Here is a 15,517-nt window from a genome sequence, read left to right as displayed (position 1 = left end):
TGCGAACAAGGGATTGCCATTTGAAGGGCTAGGTATAAAGACCTATTATACCCAAATTGATCGTAGGTTGAAGACCCTTGATGAATTGAAGATGATAGTTATGAAAGAATTGTGTGCAAATCCTGCTATACACAGCATACAAATTACTTATTGTATGCCTCATGAAGTCTTGAACCACCGGATTAATTACAAGTATATGGCGATAGAAACAGACAAACATGTTAAGATCATGTTTGACAAGTTGGAGAGAATACCTGCAGCAAATAGTATTGAGTTGTACATACAGTTGGAGCCACGTGCAGAAGTTGGTATCGAGGAAATCCAACAAACAACAACAAGTTTACAGGTTATAGTTCCGAATGCTCAATATGAGTATTCTACACATGTAGAGGATGATGATGTACATATCGATGATGATGATGATGACAATGATAAGAGTGATGATAATGACTATGATGATGAGACTACTGCCATTAACGGTGAAGATTTTGTATAGAGATGAGTTTGAAGATTAGATTGAACGAGCAGACTTTGCGGACTTTAAGAGGGACATTGATGACAATGAGACATTAGACAGTAGTGAACTTGATGTAGACAATGTTATTAGTGTCCAAAACATTACGAACACAATCCCTGCCTACGCACCTTCTGCCTTGTCATTTTCTGCAAATACTTGGGAAAATATGGTTGATCCTTCACATATTGAGATACCATTTGTGTTTACTTGGAAAGAGAGGATGAATTTGTGCAAAGGGTTGACTTTTGCCAATAAAGTGGAGGTGCAGCGCGTATTAACAATTTGTGCCCTCAAGGAAAACAAACATTTTATGATCAGTAGGTCAACGAAGAAAAAACTTTGTGTGAAATGCATTGATGATTCATGCAAGTGGTATGTCTGCGCAGTCATGAAGCCCAATCTCCACGGACTATGATGGTCACCATGTATGTAGGTCCTCACACGTGTATACCGATTAGGGTGCGAAATAATGGTAGAATGATGACTTATAATTTTATTGCAGCAAACATCCTTAAGAAGTTATGTGAGGATCACACTACCCCAATTAAGCATCTCAGATCTATGACAGAGTCGAAATATCAAGGCCATAAGCCTTCTTACTACAAGGTATGGGATGCGAAACAAAAGGCGATTAGGAAGATGTTTGGGAATTGGGAAGAGTCTTACCAAAGGTTGCAAAAGTTGCTAATGGCATATATTGATCAAGATCTGACTACCTAGGTGTTCTATTGTATCACACCCACCGGTGAAGATGACACCGTATTTTTGCAATATGTGTTTTGGCCTTTCGGTCTATGCATTGATGGATTCAAATATTGCAAGCTAGTTATCAATATTGATGGGACCCATCTGTATGGTAAATATCAGGGAAAGTTGTTGGTCGCAATGGTAATTGACGCTAACAACAAGGTATTCCCTCTCGCTTTTGTTGTTATGGATTGTGAGTCAGGGTCTAGTTGGAGGTGGTTTTTACAATGCCTCAGAGATACGATTGGCCACGTGATATCTGACGAAGGCATTTGCATAATTTCTAGCCGACATCTCAGTATCAAAAAACATCATTGCAAACTGGCCTAGAGGGGATGATGGAAGAACACGGGTATTTCATAGATATTGCCTTCGACATGTTGCTAGCAACTTCAACACACATTTTCAGAACTCGACTCTAAAGTTAACGTCATTGAAAGCAGGATATGCTACTCAGGTAGTTAAATTTGATATCATAATTGAGTCCATTAAGCTGGTCGAAATTGAGGCCATTAGGAATAAGAAGAAGGTGACCGGGAAGGATGGCAAGGAAAAGAATCAAAATTTTCCTCCATACACATACCTAATAAGCGAGTCTGTGGATATGTGGACCCAATCACATAATAGTGGGAGACGTTTTAGGGCAATGACAACCAATATATCAGAGTGCTTCAATGGTGTACTGAAAGGTGCACGGGGCCTTCCTATTGTCACAATGATTGAGTTCACTTGGTCCAAACTTGTCTAAGAGTGAGAGTGTGGAGTGTCTAAGAGTGAGAGTGAGAGTGTCAGAGACTGAGTGAGAGTATGAAAGCGAGAGTGCCAGATTTTAGGTTTTAAGTGGTCAAAAATGTGTTTTTGAAACTTGGTTTTAGAAGGGAGTTTAATAAAAATGTTAATTAGAAATCGAGTTTTATAAACTCGAGTTTGCAAAGCAATTTTTATAAACTCAATATCCACGTGGAAATCTTTGTCCATGTCATTATATGGAAAAACCCCAAAATCGAGTATTAAAAATTCGAGTTTTAGATTAATCTCAAGTTTTAGAAACTTGATATTCTAGTTTCCCACATTCTTTCAAAACCGGGCAACTAACGAAATTGTTAGCATAGTAAGGTTATTTGGAAAAAAAAATTCTATAGGAGAGGGTGAAAGACTGCATCAATGCAAATAACATATTGGGACAAAGTAGGTGGGAAAGTGAGGGAAGTAAAAGCTAGCATTGAAGACAAGTCATCTGCTTGTTTTAAATAAGGCGTAAATGCACTTTTAATCTCTACATTTTGGTTTTTTTTTTTTTTCATACATTTTAATTTTACTACTTTTAGTCCCTAAACCAATTAACGCGTGTTATTTTCATCATTTCCATCAGTCAACCAACATAAATATTTGAAGTGGCTGACGGAGAAATTAAAATATTATAAAAAATATCATATCAGCATCTAATCTTTTTTTTAGAATAATTTATCAATGGGTAAACTATGTATTTGGTCCCTATTGTTTACATTATTTTTCAATTTGATCACTAACCTTTCAATTGTGTCAATTTAGTCACTACCGTCATCTCTTGGATGGAAAAGTCTGATGTGTCAAACGGAATAATAAAGAATTAATTTACTTGCCACATCAATTGCCAACTCTATAGTCACATCATATTAAAATATTTAAAAATAAATAAATAAATAGTTGTTCTCACGGAGACTAGGCTTAGGGAAAAAAATTAAAATCCCTCTGACTCTCATGTACGCTCATCCTAACCCATGAACCCTAACTTTCTAGGCTAAAATAGAAGTTTCAGATGGCAACAAGGTCTGGCAGCGATGACTGGCGGTTGATTTTTCATTTCGGTGGCAGAAGATTCATCTCTCTCTCTCTCTCCCTGTCATATGTTTTAGATGATGATTTCATATAATAGTTTTGTATGGAGCTCAGATTGGTTATGGCTGTTCTTTTATGCATATGTCTGTTCTTTTGGGTTTTTTATGGCTGTTCATTTGAAACAAAATTGTACTCCATCATATGTTCTCACGTACGCTCATATGGAGGCTTGCTAAACAGTGAAGTTAGGTGTTTTTGGGGTATTACCGTATCGCCCCATGTTTAAGGACAGCTTTGATTATTTATTTATTTGTTATTATTATTTTTATTTTGTAACAATGTAAAAGGAGATTAGTGCCAAAAGGTATGCACACAAGTCTGGGTTGCCAATTCCTGGACTAGCTTATTGGAATATTGGCTCAGGGACAACTTTGAATTATATGCATCGGAACGTTCTCTTTTGGATTCGAAGGATAGCTTTGATTGATGCAAATCTTGATATACTAATGTATGCTTTGGAACTATAACAATGTACATGGTTTTGTGTTGGATAGCTTAAAGATCAACTAATGTACTAGTTTCAAATGATGTACTGGTGTCATGATATAGCAACTCCCTCATATTCAACAGTTCAATTCAGTTCAGTCCATACTCCATAGACATTTTTACTAATTGAGAGAGAGAGAGAGAGAGACTTGGTGCTGCTGAAAGAGAGAGGCGCAGCTGGAACAAGAAAGAAGGCTCCGCCGGAAGGAAGAGGAAGGCGCTGCCGTCCTCACGTTAGGGAATTTGGATTTTAGGTAGATGTGTTTTAGATTGGGTTTGCCCTTGTTTAATAAGATAAGCGAATTTTATTATCAAACTAAAAAAGAATTGATTTGGGCTTTTTTCAAAAACATTGACATGGCGGTTAAGCTTTTTTTTTTTTTTTTTTTTTAAATAAAAAATTTGATGTGGCGGTACCTTTTTTTTTTTTTTTTTTTTTTTTAAATAAAAAATTTGATGTGGCGGTACCTTTGTTTGTTGTTGTGGCAATTTTATTTTTAATTTATTCCGTTTGACACATTAAATTTTTCCTCCAAGAGATAATAGCATGGATTAAATTGACACGGTAACAAAAGGTTAAGGATCAAATTGATATAATTGAAATGTTAGGGACCAAATTAAAATATGATGTGAAGGATAGAGACTATTTATGTAGTTTACCTTTTATCAATTTTAACTAAATAAAAAAAAGAAAAAACAAAATTAAAAATAATAAAATACATAAATTTAGATCTAATTCATTTTGAACAAGAACACACAAGAACATGATCACAAATTTAAACATCAACATAAGAACGTAAGAGTACAAACCCAGAACCAAACACAAACTCAAATTTAAAAACACAAAGAACACAATAACAAACTAAATCTATAGCCTGACTTATGGAAGAAGGTGTGGGGGCCCAAAGTTTGGACAACAATGACTACCAACTTGAAGATAATGGCTTATGGAAGAGGGTGTGGGAGCTGAAGACTCAACCAAAAATTCGGAACTTTCTATGGCGAGCTATTAAAAATGCAATCCCAACAAAAGTGAATCTCAAAAGGCACATGACCGTAACAGAGGACTGCTGTGAACAGTGCAAGGCCAAGGCTGAGGATACGTTGCATGCATTATAGGCGTGCCCTCTACTTGGCACAGTATAGGAGCAGCAAAGGGAATGCGATTTTCGTGAATCAGAGGCTTTTGGCACTTTCAAGGAGCTGGTGGAACACATTGTGGAGAAAGGAAAGGACTTGGCTCTCTTCGCAACAATTGTGTGGATTGTGTGGCACAGAAGGAATTCAGTCTGAACCAGCTCAAACCCATTGCCAGTCCAGCAAATCCAGCAGATGGTGAGGTCACTCAGGGTAGAGTTTGTGCAATCTTTACTCCCAAAACCCCCAGACCAGCCCACTCCAACCTCCCCAAGTCTAATCGGCAAACCCCCACCTTGGCCAGACATCAAGGTTAATTTCAATGGAGCATGTTTTCAAGACCAGAATCTAGCAGGTGCAGCAGCGGTTATTTGAGACAGAAACGGTCAGGTATTGACTATAATGGCAGACAGGTTCACTCTTCCTCACTCTATAATGGCAGTCGAAGTGATAGCTGCTATTAAAGCTCTCAAATTTGCAATGGAGCTCGGCCACAACTCTATCATCCTGGAGGGAGATTCCAAAATTGCAATTGAGGCAATGTACAGTGGATTCCCTACCTTGGCTGACTATGGACATCTGATTGAGGAGGTAAAGATATTGGCAGAAAGTTTTGCAGCAATAGAGTTCAATTTTGTTCCAAGACAGTTTAATATTTTAGCTCATAAAATTGCTAGACATGCGAGACATATTAGTGAGTATACAGTATGGATGGAGGATGTTCCTCTACACCTGTCTACTGTAATTCTTGCCACGTTGACTTCATAAATAAAATCAGTGTTGTTTCTCCCAAAAAAAAAAAAAGTGTTCTTTATTTCTTTTATTGGTAAATTATTTCATGCGCCCAAAGGCATATCAAAGTTCAATATACCATATGCTTTTCCACAAAATTTTCCTGTCCCGTCTGGCTTGTCTTATTCCGTTATGTTTGGCACAATTTTTATTCTTCCTGTAGATGTAACAGGGCAAAGATTGGTTTCGCTAGCCTCTCCTCGTCTCACTTTGCTTTTTCCTGAATGTGTATACATTTATTTTAATTTACATATTTTATTACCATCGCTAAAATGTTTGCTTCATCTTTCTTTTAATACACACACGACTATGTTTCCTTAAGTATAGAAAAATACCTCCAACCTGTCTCATCCTGATTTGTCCACTTCAATCCAACGCCCACTCCAACTCCATGCGAGTTTTTTCAGCTTTAAATAAGAGACAAGATAAGGACGGAGCAATCATGATCCGACCATATTTCTCCCATCGCCATCCCTCACATGATGTGTTAAGGGATGCTAGCTGTTTTTTTTTTTTTTTTCATGATTGGGATTAAAATTAAATTGGCAATGCAATCTTTGCAAATTCCATCATCATTTTATAAGATTCCACATTAGATTTAGAAATGAGGTTCTTGCTGATATATGCATTGGAAGTAGACAAAAAAAAAATTAAAAAATTAAAAATTAAAAATGGCCCTTGCTTTTTGTAAGAATAGAGCCAATAGGAGCAAAAGCAAATTAGTCTACCGGTCATGAATTGGTTGCGACCATTTTAAACGTAATGCACGTACTGCTAGTCGGCCTCTCTCATCTCACATGCTAATTCCAACCTCTCAAAAACGGGCTTTGGGAGCAAATGCAAAACAAACTCTCTGTTTGCTTCCACAACTACTCATTATTACACGTTATCGAATGACTCGGCCCGCTCACTTTCTAGTCGTATTTTAGCCACTCATACCCAGTCCCAAATACCATGTGTAAATCCCAATTAGAGCAAGATATGGAATTTATTTGATCCGTTAAAAAAAAAATTAATAAAGCTATGGAATTTATCTTTTTGGTTATTGATTCCAAGGCTTCTTTTACTTTTAATTCTGTACTATCAAACTGTACCATTTCATTTTCAATGGCATTATGAACCAAATGAACATGAGGGACATATATACTGATAATTACAGATAAATTGAAAGTTGAAATTTCAACATTCCTCTAAAGAAGAAGATAATTACAGATGAAATATATGTTCATATGATAAAGTTCTAATGTAACATTTCCCCAAAAATCAAATATTAGAATAACTCCAATATTCAGTTTAAGAATAATTGCTAGTAAACGTTTTTTTTTTTTTGAATAATATTGTTAGGGACACAATATTCTTGCTGTTTCACTTATTTTGATTAGAATAACACTACTTTCAAGTGAGTCCACTAGTAATAGCATTTAATTGTACACTAACTGCAAATTTACAATAAGCCATGTCAACATGAAAAATGCTGTGTACTTAAAACTTTTTGATATATTTTGATAAAAAAGCAATTTTCATTTAGTCACCTAGGCTAACAAGGAGGATCCTAAAAAAAAAAAAAAAAAAAAAAAAAAAAAAAAAATGGAAGATCCTAAACGGCTCCTAAAGCAGCTATCTAGTGAAGTTTCAGGAGTCATAGAGAAGAATAAGTGAAAAACCTAGAAATTAAGTTTCAAAAATGGCAATAATAGAGCTTCTCTAGTTCTGGCCCGCAAATTCCCTCAATCATTATTTGTTGAACAATCCAGAGCCAAATGTCCAAAAGCCAAAAAAAAATATTCATAATTCATGCATGGAAATATGGCTAGCTACACCTTTTCGTCTCATATATAAATTAGCACCCAATACCAAGCGTTATGCCAAGCTCTTGGTATTGGGTGCTTTATTCTTTTCCTTAATTTCTTTGCTTAGAAATTCATTCATTTGTTTCTTCTTGTTTTGTGTTATTAGACACTAAACATACTAGGTTTCACATTCGGAATTGCTCAGATGATACTGTACATCATTTACAAGGATAAGAAGAACGTTGTGTTGCCAGAATTTAAGGTTGAAGATGCTCCAGATGGCACCATAACAAGCATCGAACTGTGCACAGCCGAGACACCAGGGAAACTCAATGCCATGAATCAAACGCAAGAGTCTAAAATAGTTAAGGGGATTGGTGATGCACCTACTGAGGCAATTGAATTAAATGTGCGAGTACCCACAATGAAGTGAACAAGACATGTATTGCCAAAATGCAAAAATAAATAAATAAATAAATAAATAAAAGCTTCTACTTGGTTCTAGAGGAGTGGTTTGGCAGAAGTTTCTGTTTTTTGGGTCAGGTTCTCGTTGTTTATTACAGACCTTCATTATTGGTGCTGTCCGACTTACTAGTATTCAATGAATCAGTTTATAAGGCTTATGTCAACTATTTCAAACAACTATTAATTATAACTTCTTAGTCCAATGGTTTTCTCCATCTCTTACTAGGTTTCAAGTTCAAAATTGATCAAAGTGTATCTGTCTAAGATTTCCCGACTCACTGTCACATTTTAATGAAGCATATATATCCTTGTACTTAAATTTGATTATGCTTATGTGGCAATGAAAATTATGAAATACAAGAGGAAAAGAAACCTTATTAGCAACCGACCCATCATATGCATGGTCATTGGCCCAATTTGAAAAAACAACCTCCTTTAGGATCTGTTTGGATACCGCTTATTTTGCTGGAAACCAAAAACTTATTACTAAAAATACTGTAGTAAAATAATTTTTAATAGGCATAACGCATGTTAGGCAAACTTATTGCAGTGGAACCCAAGATAGGCAAAATGTGCATTTTTTAAACTAGCTGAAAACTTATTACCATGGGACCCAGAATTTAAAACACGTCAGATAAACATACACTCAATAATATAAATGCAAAACTGAATTTTTTTTGAAGTGTGGAATGAAATTTGCTTATTCATAAATTAAAAAATAATAATAATGAAATTTGTTCTAGTGAAATCTAAATGGACTATTACATTACATTGTCCATTTGCTATTAAAGAAAGAAAAACAAAAAAACAAATGAAATTTAGTGGGTAGTGATAAAAATTATAAATAGCAGATACTTCATACTTTTTTCTTTTACTACAAATACTTTTTTGTGATTTTAATTTACATATATTACTTTAGGGATATGAAGATAATTACGCACACTGCCTTAATGATCCATATCGATACCTACTTGTCTTTGATCTTATAGAAATGACTGCAGTATACTTTTGGTCCTTAATATTTGATCTTATTTTTATTATTTGACCCTAAACATTTGGTTCCATTTCAATTAATAATTTTACAATTTATTGTCAGATTAGCTTTGACACATCACTCATTTTATGCCAACTATCGTAACAAACTACATCACCCATATGCTTGGACCAAAAAAAGACAAAACAAAGCCATAGCAAACTATGGCATTAGGAAAAAAAAAAAGAATAAAATATATTTTTGGCCCATACCGTTTGATGTTTTCATTTTATCCATTAACATTTTAAAAAGTTTCATTTTCACCCTTAACATATGGTTCAATTTCTTAAAGGCCCCAAATGGGTTACATATCAAGGTCCTTTTGGCACTTAACAATGAAAATAATAATTGTAATAGATATGGATAACAAGGTTTTTCTGAAAACGAAACCAAACTTTTAAGGGACAAATTGAAGAGGCTGGTAAGAGGGGATATTTTGGAAATTTTTTTAATTGAGCGTGTTATTAAGTGAAGGAATAGGAATTCAAACCTTTTAATAAAGAATGACTATTCCTCATTTTAGGGAATGGTTATTCATAAGGAATAATTATTCCTTGAAATAAAAACTTGACCAAACAACTGTATAACTAAATCGTAAGATTAGCTATTACAATATAATGTCTATTACAGTCTACCAAACGTGCCCTTATTTTATGATTTCAATTTGTATTGTGCCAATGCTAGAAAAGAAAATACTCTATCCAAAAACGAAGACATTAATGGCTACAGTAATTAAAGGTTGCTAATGAAATTAAAATAAGGACGTGAGGCCCTTTGAACATGCCCATACTTTATTTTTTAGGTTCCTATTTTTTTTTCATAATTAATAATATACTAATGTATAATGAGAACATGATTAATATAAAAATAATGGATCAATTATATAACCATTTTTAAATTAATGGCAAATTAATATCGTCAAGCATAATTACCTACCTCATAATTGATATCAATATAAAACTAATATCTCATTAAATGAAACTTAGGAGATATGTATTTAATATTTATACTTTTTGATAACTTGATAATTTTTTGATAATAAGCTTGATAACTTAATAATCAATATTAATTCAATATAAAAGTAGAGAACTCATGTAGGAGTGTATGAGATCTTACCATGTGGTGCTCTAATTACGCATTTAGTACTTTTTTTTTTTTTTTACATCTTTTCATTATTTTTATTTTTTACAATTTCCCTAAGATCACATTAACGTTTTATTTTATTGTTATCTCATTAATCTCTCATTAATTTTCTGAGCTTACACACCTTTCTCTTTTCTTCATATCTTTTAGTATATATACCTACTGTAGGGATAAGGGCCCAAAATTGTATATTGGGCCTTGGGCTTTGTCCGAGGAGGTTGACAAGTACGAGAACTGATAAATAGTAGTAAGAATATCAAGTTCAGAATCCCATAAGTAAAATGTAAACGGAGAGAATGGGAAAGGTAGTTCGAGGAGGCTCACCTCCTCGGATAAGCAAAGCACAGATCAAATACATGTCCTATCATTCAAGGTGACCTTCCAAGATGTTCTACTAACAGGGATGTGTATTGTGAACGCACGAGAGGGAAGGAAGCTCCAAAATATCTAAGGCAAAGCTACTGTCATCGTATTAAATGTTCTGCAGCTAACTTTCTGGGCGCATTTATGTGAAGAAGACCCTTGAACAGTGCTGCATTGACTATCCCAACTCACAAAGAGCTAGAAATGGTGTTCGATGGAACAAGCACTCAAGTAGTGGCTTGGATGATCAACAAATGAAGGGTCAAGATCATTAAGAGGAAGATATATAATGTAAGAGACCCCTGGAGGGAAGGGGATCGAAAAAATCAAAAAAGAACACTGTAGCAATTAGGAACCAAATTTGAAATCAAACTTAAGAGTAGTATATAACAATTAGTTTCCTCAGACTCTGCCAAGGACGTTTTTATTTAGTTTAAACTTGTTTAGCTTTAATCTTTTGTCATCAATACCTATTTTACTTATTATCTGACTAACTAAAGCCCAGTTTTCCAAACCCACTCTTTACAAATTCATTGTTTTGGGCTTTTTGGGCCTAGGTCTATCCACCTTTTGGGCTAAGAAATTCAAATATGGTCCTTACACCTACCATTTTAGCATTTAGAAAAAAAAAAAAAAAAAAAATTAAGGACTAATATAACTAACCAGATAAGGTCTGGGGAGAGATAGAAAGACATGAAAAAAATTGTGGATTGTTAAATGAAACTTATAGTTACCAAAATAAAAAACCTGAGATTGACAAAGCATTTGAGCTGTTACCATCATTATGTTGGCCTCCTACCACCATCAAGCCACCGAAACCACTACAGTTTTTTTTTAATAATTTTTTTGTGCTTTTTATAATGAACTCATTACTAACAAAGTTCTATAACAATTATACTATAATATATGTAAAACATTTTTCTAAACCCATCTTACATAAAACATTACAATAATATCCATGAATCGCACAGACAATTTACTAGTTATTATAATAGGAAAGGAAAATTTGAACCCTAGAAGAATATGCAACGCTTCCAAATTACATGGCTCTTGACCATCCATATACTTAAATTATAGTGTTAAATCCATGCTAATGAGTAATGAAGAAGGCCCATAAGTTAAGAAAAATTAAATAAATCCGTGTGACCCCAACTATTAGAAAAATCAAACTATCTATGGTGGACAATCTGTTGAGCAAAAAGGTTGAATAAGTATGTGTTTGGTTTGCACGTCCACATTGGGCAATTGCGTTTTCAGTTTTTTTTTTTTTTGGCCCGCGTTTCAAGTCCTAAATTTAACTGTTACGGCTATAGTTCATGAACTGTAGCCGTAATATTTGATTTTTCAGCACATCAGTGGGTCCTGTGCACTGTTCACAGGACCCACAACCCTCACTTTTTATCAATTTTTTCATTAAAAATAGGTCTCACGGTATTATTCATATATTTAAAAATTATTTTATTATAATATTTTCAGTTTTCAATTGTATCTAAACGGATCCTAAATTTATTTATAAAACAAAATGGGGCAACAAGTTTGAATTAATCCAGGTGCTGAAGTCCAAGATTTCTTCTTAAAATTCGTGTCATGAGACATGGAAGCAGTAGAAGAAAGACTTTAGTACACATTGCATTGCTTTCCTCGCTGTCTCAAAAACCCACTGTTTCAACCAACCAAACAAGCCGAGAAACACAGGCACCAACATGTACATGAAAACAACGTAACCAAACCATCCAAATTGATTAGGCAAAATTATAGATGCTAGCAATGCCACCACAAGAGCAGCTGAGAAATCACCAATGTGACCACAAACAAGCACATATATGTTATCAATCGCTGTGGCTTCCTCTATAGAAGAGACACACTAGAGAAGCAAGCTGAAAATGGAAGCGTTCTCATGGTTTTTGGGTGCGAATCAAAAGGAGTAAAATCTTTGTTTTTGTTTCAAATCCAATTGAGTTTGTTAGTTACTTCAAGGGAACCATAACCTCCTAATTGATAGATAGACTACTTGGAAAGAGTCCAGACCTCCAAAGTGAATACTCACTCTCAATAATATGTATGACCTTACAAGATAAACTAATATTTAAATTCAAAAGAAATCTAATTTTTATCTACTACAAGTAGATATGATTTATTCTAACAATCTATCATATCATCTATATCTATATATTACTAAAAGCTGAAGCGTAACGTTTAATGCTGCTGTTCTCACGTTACGCCACATCAGCTGCCATGTCATTTAAAATATATATATATATATATATATATAATTTGTCCTACAATTTTAAAATGGTTTTTATAATTTTCAACCCTATAAATGCAACCCACTACTTATTTATTTACTTCCACTATCATCCTATAATAAATCCAGCCCACTACTTATTTATTTACTTCCACTATCACCTTATAATAAATATGTATAATTAATCTAACCCACCTCTTATTTATTTAGTTTCACTATCAAGCCCAACTCAAAGCCTTTTCAGTTTAGTTTCAGGATTTTGTGTGAGCTGTGTGAGCCTTTTCAGCTTAAAGGAAGAAAAAAAAATTGTTGAAGCCTTTCAAGCTTTAAAGGTTTTTTTTTTTTTTCCAATTTTACTATAATTATTTTCAACATTTATTTTTTTTAATATTTACACTTCTCCAACCTTTCTCTATCCCTTACCATTTCATCTCCCTACTACTTCTTCAATTTTTCTCCCTCCCTTACGTTTTCATCTCCCTACTACCCTCTACATTAATATCATTCTTCCTCTTTCCCTTCATCTTCCTTTATTTTTGTCTCTTCTTATTCACATGCTCTTACTATAAATTTGTCATTATCTCTTCTATTCTATGCATAGTTTTCCCTCACAAAAAAAAAAAAATGGTACTCACTCTCTCCTCTCTCTCTAAATTTTTTGGTGGATTTTTTTATTTTTCTTGCATCTCTACTTTAGGTTGATAATTTTTATATTCTTTAAAACTCTATTTTGGGTTAATGCGATTTAGTTTTGTTTTTTAAATTGTTGTTATTGTTTTTTTTTTTTTTTTTTCCTTTGATTGTTAAATATTATCCTATTGCGTTCTAAAGAATTAAATATAGCATATAAAAATATAATATTATTCTATTACATAGCATGATTTGGATAATTTGGTATTTATTTTGTTACATATCATGATTTTTTATAGTGCTCAATTTAGATGTTAAACTATGAGACTTTATTAATTTTTGTTTATTTTCTAATCCTTTGTGGTGGACAAAGTAATCTTAATAGTATTAGAAGTATTCTATAATGCCATTCATTTAAAGAAATGTAAAGGTTAGCCAAACGAAAATAATCGGATAGGTGACAAATTTTAACTTTTGCAATTTTATTTTAATTATTATTATTTTATAACAATGCATGTATAGAAATTTAATTCTTAGATTTTGCTAATAATTGTTTATTTGATAATATGTTTTGGGTGGCCAAAATTATAATTTTTACAAAGAAAATAATCTTAATAGATTATCAAAAACAAAATTTTATCCTAATATGGGTTCAATTAATCATTGTTAAGTTTTATTAATTTTTTTTTTAGTTTACATTTTTTTTGGTTTTTTGGATTGTTCCTATATTATATTTATGATTGTTCCAATAATAAATTAAAATATAATTACGAAATACATTACTCATTATTAGATTAGTTTAAATTGTAAAAATAAATAATAATAATCATAAAACCATTATAAAAATAATTATCACGCGTAATGCACGGGTTTGTGGCTAGTTATCTAATTACCCAACTCCAAATAAAATATTAAATAATAAAATTAATAAAAAAAACTAGTCACATAACAGTTTTCATACTTCATTTGTATGAAGGACACAAGTAAGGGCGGAGCCACATAGTGGCTTGGGGGGCCCCGGCCCCTGCCAAAAAAAAAAATCCATTAGAGTAGGTAGAAAAAAAAAATTTGGGCCCTCCCAATATTGGACAGCCCGCCCCCCCATGCCCAATTCTCAACTATTCTCCTAAGCCTAACTCAAATATTCTCCCAAGCCCAGCTTTAGTTTTAGGCCTTATCACCTTATGTACTTCAAATAAAACAAGCTAATCTGCTCAAGTCCAAACACTAAAAATAAAACTTCACTTTCTCTTCATCTCAAAAAATCCACCCACTGACCCACGGAATCCCTTTCTTTACTTCTTATTCTTTTGTTTTTTCTTCTTTGATACACTTTCATTTGCACTGGTACCGTTGCCTACCTACTAGCCCCTAAAACTTCAATCCTTTGTACTCACAGTTCGAAAAATAAAATAAAATAAAATCCTGACCAATTTTTTCTTTCTTCATCAGTTTTAGTTTTAAAACTTGGTGACTGGTGAGTTTTCTTCTCTTTCTTAAGCATTAGACATTCATCTCTTTTTAGTGTCTTTTTTTGATTTTCTCAATTATCTACACCTAAATATTCACATGCTCTTTATATTTTCATAAATTTTTAGAGAAATACACGATTGAAGGCATAGGGAGATTATTTGTGATGAGTCTTGAAGGGAAGATCTAAAGTTGGAGGCAATCAGGTAGAGGCAGTAGGCATTGCCACACGGGTGACCTATCTTTACAATTTGTGAAGACAAATTTTCTAAAGTAAAATTGTTTTGATTTATTACCTATTTTTGATAAGTTAGATATCATGTGGCTGTGGATGTGGCTGTGGGCGTTGTTAAATTGTTTGGTTTATGTTGTGTACTAATACTTGTGTGTTTAATTTTTGTTTTTATTTGAGGGGTTATTATTAATTAAAGTTGTATTAAAAATGGGTTGTATGTTTAAATTATAGTGGAAATTTTGTTTTTTCTTGAGTATGAACAACATCCATATAACTAAGTAAAAATTTCTAATTAACTTTTTTTTTAAACTTCTTTTCAGGTTAATTTTTTAGTCATATTCTTAAAGCTAAAATAATTATGAGCAAACGAAAAACAATTGATACATTCTTTAAGAAAAAGATGTTAGCAATTCAGAAATTAGGACATCTGTGGCTATAGAAATAAATGTTGATACTTCAATGCCTGATGAACACCCTGACCTCTCTAAATGTTCAAGAATTCAATCTGAAGAGATAGATCGTGATCCAAGATCACGTTAACAAATATGTGAATTCCCTATCAACAAACAAGATGAAATCCGACAAG

The sequence above is a fragment of the Quercus suber genome, unplaced genomic scaffold (assembly GCF_002906115.3).
Source record: "Quercus suber isolate HL8 unplaced genomic scaffold, Cork oak 2.0 scaffold_343, whole genome shotgun sequence".
NCBI classification, from domain to species: domain Eukaryota; kingdom Viridiplantae; phylum Streptophyta; class Magnoliopsida; order Fagales; family Fagaceae; genus Quercus; species Quercus suber.
The sequence above is the reverse complement of the archived record's forward strand: the minus strand, read 5'-3'. Positions refer to the sequence as shown.